Below are 19,909 nucleotides of genomic sequence, written 5' to 3'. Positions count from 1 at the left end.
TAAATATTATTTTTTTTAAATACTTTTAGTCAACAAACAGAAGGATCGAGCAATTAAGTCTGGGTTTTCATTCATTCCTCCAAATAAATAACTGCTCACTGTTGCATTCTTACTGGCTTATATCTTACTTTGAAATTTTTGCGTCAAATCAATATAATAGTCTATTCAATCTGTTATCCTGTCTTTAGCAGTAGCCACAGGTGGTAGGTAATTTATGCAACAGTTTAAACTTTCCTCCTTGATGAGGAATTGTTTGACAGTATATTGGCAGGTAGAAGTTGTATTTAGTCCTGAAAACTTACACTCTAGATGGTAGCCATTGCTGCTTTCTTCATTATTCTAAGGCACATGTAAGGGGGATGACTGCCAGCCACCTGAACAGATCAATGTCCAGTCTCTTTTTCCAGTACTCTGATGTGTTATAACAAGGGAAAATGGTGGTGAAGGTTTCTTTTGAAGGCAAGCAGCCAGGACTGAGAAAGATCAATGATTCTGAAGTGGCATTAGAGAACAGCCAAGGCTTTTCTTGATAGAAATAAATAGGCATATGCTGCATCATATATCAGTTATACTTTCATTTCTTCAGGGAAGCAGCAGACTTAGCAAGTATACTCAAGCCCATTGATTTGGGCCATGAGGATTAATCAAATTTAATGTGCAAATGTGAATGCCCTGGACAGGGTATTATGAACTGAACACGTGAACACAGAAGAGCCATGGCACATGAATCAAGTGCTTCTACAAGCCATCTGAACAATTGTATCAGAAAGACTGAGCACCGCCAACATAAATAAATAATGGCAAAAAATACAGTCCACATGTAGAGGCATCAATTTAGCATTCAGGTCACAAGGATTAAGTTTTCTTCTACCAGAAATTTCTTCTGTGAGCATGACAAAGCATCCAGTTTTCTGTAGGTGTCAGTTCTGTTCATTAGAATAGTTGTATGATAATGCCTTCCTACCTCAGAAATCTCTTGTAAGGATAAATATATTGAGGACTTTTAAACATTCAGACCATATAGTACTGTGTGATTACCCAAGAAATGTCAGACCTTTTTATTAATTCTATGAAGCTCATTGCCTCAGATCTTGAGGCACAATCATGTAAAAAGCATTTCCTGATATCAGTTTTAAAATGAAAGGTTGTGATTTCATTGTGAACCCTTTGTTCATGTTTTCTGAGAGAAGTAAATCAGTTCGCCCTTTTGACCTTCCTTAAACTATTAACAATTCATATGCCTCTTTCATTTTACCTCTTATTCATCTCTGCTCTTACGTAAATACTTTAATCTTTTTAATCTCCACATGTATGGAATACTTTGCAGGCCTCCAATCGACCTCATTACTAGTTTCTGAATTTCCTGTTTCACTTATTGGCTAAGTGAAATAAAGTGACCAAACTGGATGCATATTCAATATGGAAGGTTACTATTGCTTTATGTAAGATGTTCATAATGTAGGAAATTTATTTTGAAAATGTGGGATTTTCTCTCCCTTTTTCTTTAAACTGCATAAATGTTTTCAGCAAGCAGGTATAGCTTTTCTTCCAAATAACAGTAACAGTATAGCTTTTCTTCCAAATACCAAAATACTTCACTGAAGACTTTTCAGGGTGTCAAATAGTTCTGATATGTTTCTTCCAATGTCCATCAATATTTTCTTACTCCATCAGCTGCTGTTAAGAGTATGGGTTTCCAAAGTGTAGCTCCCTACATTCTGTGCTACTGTATTCTCTTTGTTTCACTTCATTATCTTCTTCAGTTTTCTTTCCAGTATTCCAATGATTAGTATCCTGCCATATCTTATACTGCTGTCTTATACTGCTGCTTTGCATGAACACTAACCTGATTATTGGGGCACAATGAAAAGACCTTCACTTATCTATGGTACTGGATAGTCTTCTTAGCCTGGCATTCATTCCCTTACCTGCTCCCACCATTAATCTGTCAGGATTTTATCCTGTTTGCTTTCCTTTCTATTTTGCTTTAGATCAACAATGCCCTTGACTGTCTCGATTGCCAACTGCACCAAGCCACCAACTTGTGTTACCTATGAGAAGCTGTCCTTGTGCTCAAAGTCCTGTTGGCACTGACTCCATTAAATCCAGATGCAGCATAGGTTGGACCACTGCCTGAGTACAGTAATCTCAGGCCAAGTGTTTACTTTGCAAAACATACACAGGGCTCCCTAGTAAGAGTTCTTGCCTTTCTGTCCCTCATACAACCACTTCCCAAAAAAACATGTGCAATGTTCCACTCAGGAAAGTTACCAGAAATTAAATGGATTCTGACCTTCTATAATTTTTGAGATGTGTAAACAGTGGATTGCATAGTTTTTTAATTCATCATCCAGCTACATATATGCTCTCAATTAGATTTTCACACCTTCTGTTCTGCAGCTGGCCTTAGTAATGTTCATAATTTAATATACCAAATGTAGTCCATTACATATCCGTTTCTAAGGCTCACTTCTCAATAAATACAATGCCTTGACCATACACCTCATTTATGAACTGATATGAGGGATAGCTTCATCTCATACTTACTCCTCACATTCTGGTCAATGTCAGAGTATACATTCTTCTACTCACACTAATCCCCACTTCCAGTGCAATGTTTGGAGCTGGGGGGAAAAAAGGAAGAAAGGGTGGGAGGGACTAAGTAAGAGGAAAGTGGGGGGGTAGAGGGAGAGAGACAGATAAATCATCTCAAGAAAAGAAGCAAATATACTGTAATTTATTGCTAGAATCCATCTTTGGAGACCTGTGCATTACTCCTGGAAAGCAGCTCAGTATTTGCTACTAGCAGTAACTTGCTCCATGTTGTAGTCCTGGAGTTTTCTTAACATTCAGTCATCTGAGTGTACTCAGAAAACAGTCTCTTCCATTATGGATTTCATTGTTCAGCCATAAGAGGCACAGTTGCATATGCAATATTAGAAATTCTAATCAACTAATTATAGAATTATTCTAATTCTAATCCTTTGTGGTGAGATTCTTCGAGAGAGTTTGTATTTATCCCACTGATTTCAGAAAGGTTTTACTGTCTTTCACCATTCTTTAGACAACTTTCTTAAGCCTAACCTGTTATTACTCTCACTTATTAGCTGGTCCTATAATGCAGATGTAATTTAACTGGTTGCCAATCTAGTAACAGCAAATATCCGATGTGAATATATGGTTTGGGTTTGGGATCATTCACAAGTAGCAAATATCTCTTTTACAGACTTCCTTCATTGTTCACACTGATTATAGTTTCAGTATTGGGATGAGAAATATTTATATTCATCATCCTTTACCCACAAACACATTTTTCTTTCTGACTTCCATGCTGATTTCTGATGCCTGTATTGGTTCACCACATCAGCCTCAATGTTTCCTACTTCCTGGATTTCTTTAATTTGATCCAGTATGTTTGTTTTCTCCATTATCCACTACTGCTTTGATAGTTTCTCTAGATAGTGCAACAGTCCTGGCTATTGGAAGCTATGCTATTGCACTGGATATAAGCCTTTTGGTAGACTTCCCTGTGAGAAACTTGTCTCCCACAGACAAACTTGTCATTAACAAGGAATCTTTAATATTTCCAGGGGTACAAGAGTTCTCAGCTCCTGGTATAATTATTTCCTTTACTGCTTGGCTTCAAGTAGAAAATAATTAAAACAGCACAATGCAGGCTCTTCTCCATGATCTCCATCTATGGGTTGACATTATTCATTGAGTACATTTATCAGACTTTCCAGCATTTCAGGCACAACAGCGTCTCACTCACTTCTCTTCCAGTTTTTCCCAAAAGGATAGTAAAAAACTTTACTGCCGTTTTCTCATCTTTATTCCTTTGTGCATATACTCAATTACTTTTTCAAATGCTTCCTTGTTTCTGTAGGTTATTTTGTCTGCAAATCAACCATCAGAGTTTTAGAAGTTGCTCTAGATCAACTGCTCACCCCCAGCTTTATTTGAAGGGAGAGGTGTGCCTCTCTGGAATTTTTACTGCTGACATATTTCTGCATCAAATACTGGATAGTAATGCAAGACAGCTCCATGTTTATAAAACTAACCTGTTTTTTTTAAGAAGTGAACTATTTACACTGATGCTGCGAATGCAATTATCATCAAAGCCACGTGCATGCAGATTAGCTTATGTGTGGTCTTTCAAATCTTCTCCCTGCAATCTGTGTCCTTCCCCCTGGTTTCACACAGACTGCTATACTGAGTTATCTTTATTTACTTTCTCAGCCTAAGGAACTGTATGTGATTTAACAGCAGCTAGAAAAGTTGGATGCTGAGCACTTATCAGTAGCAGTGGCAGCTGTTATTCCAATAAATCTGTCTTCTCCAGCTTGCCTTTATATTTAGGTATTCACTTAAGCAAAGCTGAAACTATGTTAAACAAAATTGCTTTCGAAAAGGGGAGTTTTAAGTATTAACTCTGGCAACTTTATGTGTGAACTACAAGAGTAAATTCAGAAAACTTTCTGCTCATGTTGCGTACATAATACAGGCATATGCAGATCTGAATATCAGTCTGGGTATTGATGAGCTTTTCTTAAATCCATCACTGGTCTTGTACATCTTATCTCATTCACAGTGTGTGACACAAACAGGATGACCAAAAAGTCTGTACCTAATAAAGCACTGTATTATGCTAACAGAAAGGAAAAAAAAAAAACAAACAAAAAAAAAAAAACCTTCAATATTTTCAGATTTACTTTTTGAACATAGATTATGATGGTATTTCCAAGATAAGGATAAGAAGCACATTTAAAATTACTCTAGCCTAAATAATTTAAAATTACAATTTCTAAATTCAAGTGTATAAGGACATTCTAAAACATATCAGCTACTGAAAATAAAATTCAGTTAAGCCCGTAGATTTTGACTCAAACTGATAAACACGGCCAAATGAAAGGCAATATTTTGATACGACATTAAAACATGATTACTAAAATGCGATAGCTAATGTGGAGGGCTCTTTAGCCAATAACTCCTGTGTTTATCTAGAAACATCATGCAATAATTTAATCAAATTTCAGGAATAAATGGGAGTTCAGATCTTGTGCTGTAAACCAGCATTGTAAGATGCATTTCACATTTAAAACGTTAACCCAACAGCTATAAATCGAAGATGTGCACCACCAACAAAATGCCTTTAAGCAAGCACAGCTAATTTTCATTCATCCAGGTATGTTCGGTCTTACTTAAAAATGAATACATATTTAGAGGCTGATTGCATTTTTCCCAGAAACAAGACACAGTGTGTTTTCTTACTTCATACTGCAATAGAAGCAGCTACATCTGCTCACCTCAGAAAGCAGATGGATGTTCAAATACTGTATCAAAGTGTATATTTCACGGAGAAAATTTAACTGCCCAGGCATCACAGTTTAATTCAATATAGCTGAAGAAGGAAGACTAAAATTTAATAAAATTCCCAAGTTAATTGATTGATGAATAACAGCTTCCAAGAACAGACTTTTCTCATCTCATTTCATACACACTGATCTGAAATTCACTCAGATTGGCTCAAGTTAGAAGAAATTATAAGTAAGGACACACTGAACCATGCACTGTGCACTACATCCTTGCAGTTTCTGATTTCTAGCATTTTTTCAGATTTTAATTTACTGGAAATACATGATCAGAATACCTAGTTCTTTAAAAATACTCCTAGAGCTTGAGTCAAGAAATACTAAGAGCAAGTATTTCCTCATAGTGTTTCTGTGAAAAGTAGTAATAACTAATGTCAATTCTCTCTCTCATGAGAGAAAAACCTTCGACAACTTATTGTATAACTTACTGATTTTATCATTGCTGAAAGGTTTAAAAATGCTGGATTCCTTTAACTTGTACATCCCCTGCAAACAAATACATGCCAACTCTTTCAGCTATAGACATCTAAGAGTAGGCAGCCAAACTATCTAAACAGAAAAATGGGAAATTGGGACCTTCAGGTTTTTAGATAGCAAAAGCCTATAAGAAACATAATAAAATGCATAAAGGTTCATTTGATGTGGGTGAAAATCTCAGCCCTATCTAAAATGTACATTTTTTTTATAAGGAAGCTGTTTGAGGGAATTTTCCACACTGAATTCTCATGTCACATTCTGACTACATTTAGACCTTCATGGGCAGTGAAGGGAAGGCAAGGAAAAATAATTTTCTATTCACCCAGAAACGAACAAACATTCATTCAACCTGCAAATGATTGAAGGAAAAAATAAAATTCATGGAGAACTTAGGGTTGTAGAATAATTCTCAAATGTCTGCAGTTTACATTGCAGTTTACATATTAAAAATGAATACAAGTTATTCAAGAACAAATAAATGTTTGGCAATAAGACTCCATCACCTCTAACGCTGATCATAGTGGTTTTGTTTTGTCATGAGAGTGATAGAATATGACAGGTTTTAAGTAGGCCATGTCATGAAACTATTATCAACATCCATATATATTCAGTTAGACAGGAAATTCTTTTCTTAGTGGCTTCCATCAGCTCTATAGGTAGACCTTCTTTTAGTCGATTGGCATGTTCATCATGCTACTGGCAAATTAACTTCTGAGTTACAAATGAGGTAGGGCCATTTATAATAAACAGCATTTTTTAAAATATTGGGTTTTGGAAGTCAGTTTCTAACATTACTGCTGTTGGGCACATCTAGAGACGAGCAAAGGTAGAGAACATAATATTATAGGAGATAATTGAATCACATCTCCTACAAAGGAAAGCCAAGACAGATGGTATTGTTCAGACCACAGAAGAGAAAGCTTCAGGGAGACTTCATTGTGGCCTTCCAATACTTAGACTTTATAAACAGGAGGGAGACCAACTTTTAACACAGTCTGGTGGTGATAGGAAAAGGGGGAGCAGACTAAAACTAAAAAAGGAGAGATTTAGATAAGATGTTAGGAAGAAATTCTTTACTCAGAGAATGGTGAGCCACAGGCTGCCCAGAGAGGTTGTGGATGCCCCATCTATGGGGGTGCTCAAGGCCAGGCTGGCTTTGAGCAATCTATTCTAGTGGGTGGCAACCCTGTCCATAGCAGGGGAATTGGAACTAGATGATCTTTAAGGTCTCTTTTAGTCCAAGCCATTCTATGATTCTATGAGAACATTATTGAACAGAATGGATAAAATGGAATGCAAAAAAAGTGTATGGCAGGAGGAGTCACAATGCTTAAGAAACTATGAACTTCAAAATGAATTTCACTTCTAGCTTGGTGCTAACAATACATTGTGAACAAACTGGTATCACTGAGACAAATGGCTAGCTGAGTTTATTACATATGCATACGTACATAATGTAGGATTTAGTCTTGATGATCCTTGTGGGTCCCTTCCAACTCAGGGTATTCTGTGAGCCTATGATATATGCAACTATGTAGAAACAGCCTCAAGTGCAGGTTGAAGCTGAATTCTTCATGCTATTTTCCTGCAATAGCCTATTCAAGGGTCAGCTCTATAGCAAACCAGATAGCCTACATACTTTTGAATGCACACAAGGTTATGCTTGTTTGCTATGTGGATGCACTGCAGAATGCTGTGACCAATTTGCCCTCAGCACCACGTTATAAAAGTCAGCAAAATGAGAGAATGGATCAAGGTTCTTCAAGGAAGGTCCTTTCTGCAATGCCAGGCAGGATATCCCAGCTCAAGGTTCAGCTCAAAGAAAACTACGACAGTTTCAGGTTTCAAAGCATCTGTGGGCCAACAAGCTCACATATAATGTACATACTGCAAGAGACTATTGATATTGATGGTATCTTTGTCTCTACCCACTAAGTCAGACATGCCTAATCAGTCTGACTTACTGACAGTCTGTAGGCCACAATTAGTGCAGCCCGGTCCACTCTGCATGCCCCGTGCCATCATGGTGATGGCTCTGCCCCACTGAGTGCCCCAGCCAAGCCCCTGGAGCACACTTATCACTCAAAGCAACCACACTGCAATGTCAATTTGCGCTGCCTAGGCTGAAACTGGGACATGGGCAGTGTTGTGCAGTGCCAACTCAGTTACAGCAAACAATTGTATGTACTGTGATACACTGGCTAAACACAGTTGCATGAACAGTGAAAAATATGCAGCCATACTCTGTGTTTTGATAAAGGAATTTGAGAACAGGTTTTCAAGATTACATCACATTTTGGCTGCATACACATTCATGAACAAATGTTTTCAAGGGTAAAGCACAGGAAGAGTAAAATTTCATCAAAAATCTCTGATGGACATCTTGAGAGCTTACCGAGAATTGCAGCCACTGCCATCAAACTAGACTGATGCATTAGTTTCACAAAAATAAGGTCAAATAACCCCATAGTTTTATGGTTTTGTTGCCCTCTCTTTTTGGATGAATGACAAACCTTAAAGATTAAAATAAGCTCCTGCACACTTCAGTCATATTTTCACTTCAGAATACCGAAGTTAGCAGTATTAGTGAAGAAAAGAGTACAGTTTTTATAGAGAGAATAATCCTCCTTGCATTTCCATTTCTTGTTTGCATTCTGGAAACAGAAACTTTTTATTCGCACCATGTCCTTGCAATAGTTGTCATCTCCATTTGTCTTTTTTTTTTTTTTTTTTTAATAGATAAATAAAATGGTTGAAGAAAGAATGCTGGGAAAGCTGGCAAAAGAAAAAGCTTTTGAAGCAAAAGTCTTCTGGTCATCACTACCCTTAAGACACCATGCTAAAGAGCCTCTCCTTTATTCAAGTTAATACTGTAAACAAGAGGTATCTGTCTCAGGGAAGCAGTGGAGAGAAAGTGCCACAATATTAGCAGTGTCACAGCAAGTAACAGACAGGCTCTGCTGTGATGGAATAATAATAGAAAATACATCTATTACAGGGAGAAAATGTAGTAATTTATAGTCACCTCCATGTGGTGGAAAGAAACCAAAAACAACTCCTTAATACTTGTCTTCCTAAGGAAGAAGGTACCAGCCTTCTTTCCTGTGAGACACAAGAAAGTGCATTAAAAAAAAAAAAAAAAAAAAAAAAAATGGGTGCTATTTTTGAAAAAGGATGATTAAATAATTATTTCTACTAATACTAATAACACTTGGCTCCTTGCAAAGAGCTTTTAATCTACCTGGATCACAGAATCACAGAATCACAGAATCACAGAATTACCCGGGTTGGAAGGGACCTCAAGGATCATGTAGTTCCAACCCCCCTGCCTAGCAGGGCCACCAAACATACACATTTACTAGATCAGGTTGCCCAGGGCCCTGTCCAACCTGGTCTTGAACACCTCCAAGGATGGGGCATCCACAACCTCACTGGGCAGCCTGTTCCAGGACCTAACCACCCTTCTAGTAAAGAACTTTCCCCTAACATCCAACCTAAATCTTCCCTCCTTCAACTTAAAACCATTTCCCCTAGTCCTGCTATTATCAGCCCTTTCGAAGAGTTTACTCCCCTCCTGGGAGTAAGTTCCCTTCAGGTATTGAAAGGCTGCAATGAGGTCACCTCGCAACCTTCTCTTCTCCAGGCTGAACAAAGCATGTTCATTGCTGGATCTCACAGCACTTTAAGTACCAAAAGTGTTTTATGGTTCTGCTCACCCAGGGGATTCAAAACCAAACCATTATTAAATGGGGATGAGTGATGAAACACCAGGAGAAGAAAAGGGTGCTCACTTTGTTTCTGTCATCGCCAAAGACATGTCTCTCTTACACCTTCATCCTTACAAGTTCACACTTGGAGGAAGCTACATGTCATATAGAGTTACAAAATATAGATAAGCAGTCTGACTGGAAGGAACTGGTGAGGAAAAATTGGAGCCAAGAGAAACTTGGAAGAAGTAGAGTTTGATGGAAGAGAATATGGAAAGTGCACAAAGTTGGGAGGGCTGAGACTCCATGGTGAATGTGATTCATTAACATGATGAATACTGTCAGCTACTTTGAGAGGTAGACCAGAGATATGACAGCCCTCCACTTCACTACAAAGTTAGTTCTAGAGGGGAATGTGACAGCTGTTGCAAAATGAGTAACACTGAACTTCCATCTAGGGACTAAATAAAGAAGAAATTAACTGAAGCTAGTAGGAAATTTAGTAGACAACAATTCTCTGCACTACATACTGGGATTTGCTGTTCCTGAAATTGCTATATGAAAAAATGCTCTACTTAGCTCCTGGCTAGATGAAAAAGTGTTGAGATTTACCTGCCTAAATAAAGAAGTATATTTCTTCCCTCTGTGTCATCATCCTTCTGGAGAGATCAAGGAATGAAAGAAACACTCTCTGCCATACAGTTCACTAAAACACAGAATTACTCTTCCAAAATCCTTTCAGCAACAACTTCACTTTTTATCTATTGCTAATAGAATCTATAATCCATTGCATGGAGCTCTGCATGGGCTTAGTTCCAGCAGTTATCAAAAAAACATTGTTTCAACCATTGAATCTATACCTTTAATAAACTTTCAAAGACAAACTATTCCCAGCAGAGACACTTCACTCTTCCATGAGGTTAAGCCTCATGGAAACAGTTACTGCATCTGTCACCCCAGAATACCTACTTTTTCTAGAGAACCCTTCATGATCCATAGAGTCAGACTCCACGAAGTTAAAATTCCCCCATATAAATTTAAGCAGAATTTTAAATGGATGTAGCATCCCAGTTATTAGTTATTTGGAGCAAAATTCCTACAAACCATAAATGACAGGGTTTATGAAAAAGGAACAAGCTTATCCATATCACTTGATTCCTCACTTGACCATAGACTTCCATATGTAGTTTCTATGATAATGTTTATGTTTAATAATGAATAACAATGACATAAATATATGTTTTTCCTAAGATCTTTAATTCTAGTCACTTCTGCACTTTGGAAAATCAATTACAAGAAAGGAAAACACAATGGATTGGTTAATCTTTTCCAAAGTAAAACTCCATTCAGTGCACTGTTCCCACTTGTTCAGTAACACGGGAATGACTGCAATTTGCAGTTCTATCAATAGCAAGAGACACAAGTCCCTGTTAAGAAACACAAGATTTTGCTAAAAATCTTTGTATCAAATAGTACCTTCAGAGAAATAGTGTGCAAGAGGTTTGAAGTTCTTAGTTACTGTCTAACCATGTAAAATGTAGCAAATAACAACTACCACATCAAGAAATTGCATCAAATATATAAGGGGGAAAAAAAGAGAAAGAAAAACACATTTCATCCTAGAAAACTGCATATTTAAGCTAGAAGAAGCCTAAATCATGTTGCTAAAAATATTTTTTTCCAGAGCAGGCATAAACATTAAAATAAGCATATATTTACTTTTACTCTTGCCTGACCACTAACATAAACAAGTCCTGGCCATGGACCATGAAGACACATTACCTTAACTATTGAAAAGCATAAATTTACTGCATAATTGAGCTTAGACGTACTTAGTCAAAAGTAACAATTCATGACAGAAATTTGAATAAATGGATGTCAAAAGCACCTGCTGTGTACCCATAATGCAGAGTAATTCACTGTCATACTTCTGCAGTTAACAATATTGTGAAGAAAACAAACTGCATTCCTAATTTTAAAAATTGCTTTGTATTCTGTATCTTCACTTCATGTTTCATTTGCACACTTCTGTTGCCTTCCATAAATATACAACACCTAAACATTTTCATTTTTCTAAGGAAAATAGATCTGATTTTATTGCCTTCCCATCCTGTCTGAACTGTCCTTAGTTTTGTAAAGTTAAGACGCATGTGGAAAAAAACGAAAAGTCTCTACGTTCTCCAGCAGCGTTCAACATGACTGGGAAAAACCATATCTTTGCATACACTATCATACTGTGACACTATATTACTAGGCAGGGATAAAACACGACAGTATAAAATGATGATACAGATTTGTCATGGAAGATGTTGGCTGCTGTGGAAATGTATCACTTGCTGTTCCAAGGGGAAAAAAAAAACCACCCTAAGTTATCAGGAAACTTACACTGAAGAAAATTAGTTGAAAATAGTTTCAACTTCACTGCCCAGGGCATACATTAAATGCATTATCTGTATTGAGCTCTGCTGCAGCTCTAAATTTAGTGAAATGTGGTTTTCACTGAGGCTAATGAAAGTCGTAATCCCCATGGAGAGTGAAATTTCAGCATTTTATTTATTCAATGGCTTCTCATTCTCCCACCAAACCACCTCAGGCTATGAATTATCAGAGCTCAGAAGATAAGGGTTGGGGTCTCTTACAGTGGATACTCTGAAAGTAACATCTCCTATCAGAGATAGGAGATCCACCTGTCAGAGGTAGATGTTGGTGGTACAGCACCAGAAGCTGAACCTTCCCACCAATATTCCATTACATGTTGTTGCTGAGTGACAGATGGCAGCAGAGGGACAGTATGACAGAATGGTGTCTGACATGGAAGTGCGGATGAAGCAAAAGTGTGGAACTGAATTCCTCCATATGGAAAAAATGGCACCCACTGACATTCATCAACACCTGTGAATACTTATGGAGACCAAACACTGGATGTGAGCACAGTGAAAGTTAGACTTCATGGGCAACATCCTCCTAGAAACAATGCTGTCATAGCAGCTATGAGGCAGTAGGTCACCTCTGCTGGTGTAGATTTTTACAAGTGTGGCATTCAGGCTCTTATTCATCACTGGTGAAAATGCGTAGCTGATGGTAATGATTGTGTTGAAGAATAGCATTTTGTAAATAATAATTTGCTCTATCAAATAGTATGATTGTGTTCCTTGTATCTGATGTAGTTTCTACAGAAAAAAAACAGGAGGCATCACTTTCCAAGAGACCTATGTAAAACACATGGATAAGACAACTGTTCTGGAAAACATGAAAAAAGAAGTGATAATGATACCATCACGCTTTTGTACGGTCAGAACAACGGTAGTAGGTAGTTAACCACCGGTATTGCTTTCTTTCGTGATAATTTTAATATAGGAAATATAATTAGCATTAGCCTTTCAAAAGTCTTTCCCTTACCCTCCCCAAGAGAAGATGCCTATATTCCTATTTCAGTAGGATATGCGGCTGCAGTCCTGCACACTGCCAGGTCATGTAGCAGTAAACTTGTCTTCTGGCTTAACTACAAGCACATACTCATATTTCTATTGAGTTTGCCAGTAGACACAACTTGGAGCTTATACTGGCTTCATGGTTTTGTGACAACCATATATCACTATAAAAACACCTCCTTCTCCTTAAAACTTTAGTGAAGAAGATCATGCATACCCACTTGCATAAAGTCAGGAGGAGCAAAGCTAGACCACCAAAATTTTCCAGAGAATTCTAACCTGGATGTATGATTCAGGTTGCTCTTTTCTTAGCCAGAGTGGTTTCCATCAGAGTATAATGTTGGATTTACCATAACAAGTTTTAGTTTGTATACAGATATAAAAATTAGGAAAAAACAAACAAGCAAACAAACATTGGATGCTTAGTATAAAGCCATTACAATGGGACTTACCTCTAGATTAAGACATCTTAACACAGTGAGGCACATGTCCTCACTCCCACTGTAGCTGGTGAATATCTGATCAATGTAGTTGATAGAATCCATAAAGCAATTGAGCTTAAAAGTTTGTTCTGAACCTCATAGCTCATAAGGTTAGCATGGTTAACAGCTTCGTTTCTGTGGCCAATTTTATACAAACAAAAAAAAAAAAAAAAAAAAGTGTGTTTCAACCAATTCATTACTTCTGTCTCCTGAACTCAAATGACTAAGTACCCATATATGACAGGGTCACTCATACAGTTTTGTCACGAGGATGAAATTCACATACTTACATTCTGCAAGGGCCACTGCACTTCCACAGCATCATCACAATCTGTATCTGTACTTCACAGCAGTGTCTTTACTTCACAGTTCCCCTTAAAATCAAACAAAACAAATGTGTAACAGTTTATATTCGTTTTACTACCACAGCTCAAATAGTAGCCTTTCCCATCAGCAGTAGGATCCCTTGCAGAAATAAATAATAGCAAAATCCACTTCAAGCACCTAAAATTACCTAAATATGAGGTACTGAGCTGCCTGCTGAGATATACACACATTCTATACATCCTCTAGGCAGACTTTATTCACTGACATCTAAGAAATCTGTTACAGAATTTAAATCTCCTCCCCTACGTAGACTTCTCAAGTTCTGCATCCAATAATTATACCTCATCATTATAGCAGGGTTCAAGCATCCTCTCATGCATGACATTTAGCTGAAAATGGCTCACCCTTGAGGGGATGTTTGGATGAAGATTCTAAAGATATCCCCTGCAGATCAGCTTAAAAGCTTTTTAGCTCGGTTAATAGATGAGAGTCTGATTGTATTAGTATCAGCTAATTGATTTGGGAAACAAAAACCTATAGATCTTAGCCTGTCTTACATTTGCCCTATAGTTTGCTGGTAAACCTGAACAGTCAGGGACAAAGGCTTAACAGATGCAGCAGACGCTGGAAATTGGATATTTTCCAGTTCAGCAATTGGTAGAGACGCTATCTGGATTATGCAGTCCCTTATTATGAAGTGTCAAGGATTAGCCAGAACTGAAAACACTTGTGGGATTAGGGATTTATTTATATGGAGACAATCAGGAAGTGAATGAACTAAAAATGTTACTTTAAAGAGAAGCTGTAAAACTGCATTAAACCCTAATGTGCATGTTCTCTTTAGAATTACATTTGAATGATCTAACTTCAGTGTAGAAGTAAATTAAATTAAATTAGGACCACTTGAATTCTGGATAAGAAGGCCCTTGGGGGTTTTAATGATGTTTAACTGATCTATTTCTAAGCCGTATCTTTCGTTGACTCACATTAATTTTCATGAACTGAGCTGTGGAGATAAACCTCAAGTTCTGAAATTACAAAATCCCACCAAAAAAAAAGGAAACAAAAAAAAAAAGTGACTGCTAAATTAATGGCAGCAAAACATTTTTTAAAACAGCTCGTTCATCTGCAAAGGCAGCAGTAAGTGATCGTGCTGACTCTGGATCTGCACCCTGAAGGACATGATTTAGGAACAGGTTCTCCTAAAGCTTTGCATTGTGACAGAGCCCAAGTGAGGTTTGTTCTATACTTCTCATACTGACAACTGCTTGCTCTGGAACAGTTGTCCAGCTGGTCTTATACTACAGATTTTAGAAACCTCTGATCATTTTGGAAGGCATTTAGGCCAAGGTTATGGTTTATGATTGAAGACATGTAACCTATGACACATCAAAAGTTTTCTCTTTTTTTTTCATTCCAAGTTCAACTGCTAAAGTCAACAAGAATAAAACAAAAGGGAAAACTCTCTCCTTTTTTCTCTAATCTATATAATCCATGTTTGCCAACCACCCCCCAATCTATTTCTTGCATGCTACTAGAATAGCAATGAGACAAATGGCATCACTTATCTTTCTGCTTTATGGATGCTCAATATCCTGTTTCCACACAGGAAAGACTACGCTGCTAAGCAATTTTCTTGATATGTGAACACACCTATTAGGATGCTATGCCTAATTAAGGCCTTTTGGGAAGCTTACTATTATCAGATAATATTTTACTGATATCTCCATACATCTGCAGAAATAAAGTACATGTTGATTCAGTAACGATGAAGTTCCAAAAAATCAAGATTGATGGGGAGCATTCTTCTCACTTGAACAAATTAAAGAAAAAGAAACCTGGTACCAGAAAACAAATACTGCTTTTTCATAAGCGCCGTTAACTATGACCTGAAACAATATTAATGCTATTAGAACTGCTAAATGAATAGGAGAACTAAAAAGTTCTGGTGGAGTTACAGTGGAGCTCAGCTTACCACTTTTACTATTTTCCAATATGGATTTCAAATGCCAGCATTTTGATTAATAATTCCTGATGTTATACCCATTGCCATTTTCAATTAAAAGGAAACATAACTCGCCTATTTAAGAACAAAGGAAAAACTTACAAAAGAAAAACAGAAAAAGGGAGAGAGGTTGCATTTATCAACAACATAGAGATAGCAGCCCCTCTCTGAATGTTCTGGAAAACAGATGGGCTAAAAGCAGAGAGGTTAAGGAGGGGAAAGCATGTCACTTTAACACTTGAAAAGGAAGTCAATTTAACGTTGACTTCCCCAGTGGCTGTGAAATCATAAACACCAAGCACAGCTTTGGATGAAAAGACTTGCTTCTCGGCTATTCTGGGATGACAAGGTTTGCAGAACTTCAAAATATATGGTTCTGAGATTCTGGTATACTTTTGCCTATTGGAATATATCAGAATATTCTGATTTTCTTTTCCACTGGAAAATATATATATATATTATATTTTATTGAGCCCTGAACTACTATGTTTAAACACATACCAAATTCTACTGATTTCTAAAATATCCTGTTTTTCAGGATAATGACTGTCTTTTAGTTATGCATATGTCCAGGTTCTTCCTTGGCAAACACAGTAGAATATAATGGCAAAAGTCTGCCTGGTTCAGCCAAACAAACTAACAAATGCAAACAAAATATCCACAGCCCAATCCTGCTTTCTAATGTCTTAATAAGCTGAATCAGCTCATGAGTGGTAGAACAAGCACCAGCACCTGTAAAAGAAGTTGAACCATGGAGGTAGAAGTAAGGGTGGACAGAAGAGGAAGCAGAGGAGAGCAGAAGCTTCCTTTCAGCAGTAACAAATCATTAAACAGGCTCAGAGATCTCATTTCTGCAGGTTTACATGCCCAAGTATCATGTCTGAACACAGGCAAGCCTCTCTGCCTTTTCTCTTCCTTCACTTCCCAGGGGCAAAATTCTGCCAAATGTGTAAAAAGAGCTGTTAAGTACAGCAAGATTTAGAAAAAACTTTTTCTTTAACTGCTGTTCAAGTATTTGTAGTAGTTGCAATGCACTAAATACAGACCTATAGTAAAAAAATTCTACTTGGTAATAATTCTGAAGCTTTCTTATGCTAGTTGAAAGTGTGAACTCTTCAAATGAGACATTTTTATATGGCTTTTCAAAACTCAAGGTCTTTTGCTGTAAAAATCAAAACAATTTCTTTTCAGTTTTCATCCTTCAAAAAGAGCTTGTGCAGTCAAATTTAAGTCTTTGCCAAGTAACCCTCTTTTGACTACACATCACACTTGAAAATCCAAAAGAGAAAGGAGTTCTGTGAAAGTCAATATTTAAAGCTTCTATTACAAAAATATTGGAATATTATGATATTATTAAGATGCACTGTAAAGCATTTGCATTAGAGGGTAGAGACATTAGTCAAGATTGTTCTGCAGGTCATCATTCATAGATTTTGCAAGAATACACTGAAGCTCAGAACAGAAAAAACACTGTCCTTTTCTATCTGTATTTATAGTAGACCTTTATTTGAAAGCCCATCTCAGATCTGATACTTGTTTTTGCCTTAATCAACATTGGATGAGATTGTACCATTACAGAATGATTTGGGTTGGATGGGACACTAAAACCCATCTAGTTCCACCCCCATACAATGGGCAGGACTGCCACCCACCGGATCAGGCTGCCCAGAGCCCCATCCAACCTGGCCTTGAATGCTCCAGACATGGGACACCACAGCTTTTCTGGGAAACCTGTTCCCCTATCTCATCACCCTCATAATGAAAAATCTAGCATCCCACCATCTAATTTAAATCCCATGTCTATTAGTTCAAAAACCATTCACCCTTGTCCTGTCACTATCAAACTGTGTAAAAAGTTGGTCTCTCTCCAACTTCTAAGCTCCCTTTAAGTACTGGAAGGCTGCAATGAGGCTTCCTCAGAGCTTTCCCTTCTCTGGGCTGAACAAGCCCAGCTCCCTCAGCTTTTCAGTATAGGCCCTCCTCTGTACCCCCTCCAGTGGCTCCATGTCTTTCTTAAGCTAGATGGAGCATACACTGGGTATGGTATGAAACAGCTGGAGAATGAAGGACAGAATGCACAGAGGAGCATCTTAATCAAACACAGACATACTGTCAATTATTCTTCTTCCTGTTTTGAAAGAGTAAAAACTGATTCTCTCATTGAAGGCAGTAAAAGAGGAAGATGTGACAAGAAGGTCTGAAAGCTGAAATTGGACAATGGGGAACCTGGAGACCAACAATTCTGGATACTTTCAAAGGGTGGGTGTTCAAGCTTTTCTGTCTCAGCTTATCTCTAAAATGTACACACAGTATCTAGCAAGCCTACAGAAGATATCCAGTTGTTGGCAGCCAAGCTCTTTTCAATACAAGGGGTACTATAAAAGCAGTAAATAAAATTATTTTTACTACCACTAAGAAGAAAACAATAAAATACATTCTTGAATGAAGGGCAGCACACTGTAGTATTGTTATATTCTTCTTGAAAAATGTATTTTTTTTCTTTTGAAGATAATGAAAATATACCATAAAAATTGAACTTGTAAAAATAAATCTCAGATAAGTAATCTAAGGAGGATGTGAGTGCTACAAGAAATTGACATTGGTTTGCCTGATTGCTTTAATGCTAAATGACTTGAAGATTGGGCCAAATGCTCAAGGCTGTCATAAGATTCTCTGTTAAGCTTGATTTGTCCAAACCAGTTGCTCTGACAGAACTTCTCATTTATGCATCTCTCATGGAGAGAAATCAACCATTTTATAGTCTCAAAACAGTGATGCCACTCTGGTCTTGTGATTTTTTTCATTTGGAAGCCACATCGGACCACTTATAAGACAGGACTGTCTCAACTCTAGCCTAAATACATTAGAGCCTAAATAGAGCTTCAGACCCCTGTCTGGCTGCACTATGCTTGACACCCAAGCTAGCTGTTTTAAAGACACCTCACTACATTGTTAGATTGCAGTGTAGACATACAATATGAGAGATGATGATAGATATTAATCAGCTTTAAAAATTAAATAATGCTTAAGAAAAGAGCAGGAGAGACAAAGACTAATTTTTAAAGGAAATAAGATTTTACTTTCTGGAAATTACCATTTAGACATAAAGCCTGATAAATGAAAATTTAGTATAAAACTCCCAACTAGGGAAACATATGATATTTCCTGTCATTTGAGGCTTTGGTGGAAAGATTTCTCATAAAAAACTGACTCAAGTCTAACAGATTCTTCTCAATGTTAAACACAATGTCAAACACAAATGTTAAGGACCTCTATTTTTCAATACCTGGGCAACAAATTTGTTCACTTGCATATTTTGCTCTGCAACTTAACAAGTAAAATCAGACAAAGTTCCTACTATAGGAAGCACTACCTTCTTATAGATACATTTTTACCTGAACTCTCATTTTTACTTTCATTAAGCAAAAAATCCACATAGGCACCATACAGTAGAAAACCAGCATCCTTACTAGGACAGAATGTAGACTAATTTGAAGGGTAGGCCTTCCAGTACACGAAGGGGCCCCAGAGGAAAGTTGGGAAGGGAATTTTAATGAAGGCATATAGGGTCAGGATGAGAGGAAATGGCTTTAAACTGGAAGAGGATGGATTTAGACTAGATAGTAGGAAGAAATTCTTTACTGTGTGGGTGGTGAGACACTGGAACAGGTTGCCCAGTGAGGCGGATTCCCCATCCCTGGAAGCATTCATGGCCAGGCTGGATAGGGTTTTGAGCAACCTGGTCTAGAGGGAGGTATCCCTGCCCATAGCAAGGGGGTTGGAACGAGATGATCTTAAAGGTCCCTTCCAACCCAAACTATTTTATGATTCTGTGGAACATCTGACTTAAAGTCTCTAAGGACTTACTGACATTCTAAGGTGGGCCTAAGTTCCAACAACACTTTTGTGAAGGAAAGAGATCAACTCTTTTCCTCTTTCTTGAGGTCTTTATCATTACAGAAGGAAAACATCAGAAACATGCTGTGTGTAGTTAAGGGATGAAGGCCACAGGAGTTTAAAATCCCCGTGTTAGGACAAAAACAGATCAATAGCTATGTAAACAATCATGTTACTTCCTTAAGATACAATTAATTAGGGAATTAGAGGA

General features: G+C 37.4%; 1 long non-coding RNA gene across 1 annotated transcript in view; it reads right to left on the bottom strand.

Annotated features, from left to right (window-relative positions):
• The window catches only part of LOC146762099 (uncharacterized), a 67,098-nt gene extending 53,253 nt beyond the window's left edge, over positions 1-13,845 (bottom strand). The window contains exon 1 of the long non-coding RNA XR_014942946.1: positions 13,760-13,845. This is a non-coding gene — a long non-coding RNA (uncharacterized LOC146762099). The remainder of the gene's footprint in view (positions 1-13,759) is intronic.
• Positions 13,846-19,909: the final 6,064 nt, after the last annotated feature.

Source organism: Coturnix japonica, chromosome 2, assembly GCF_054131305.1.
Source record: "Coturnix japonica strain WE chromosome 2, WE-NBRP24, whole genome shotgun sequence".
Taxonomy (NCBI): domain Eukaryota; kingdom Metazoa; phylum Chordata; class Aves; order Galliformes; family Phasianidae; genus Coturnix; species Coturnix japonica.
The sequence above is the reverse complement of the archived record's forward strand: the minus strand, read 5'-3'. Positions and strand labels throughout refer to the sequence as shown.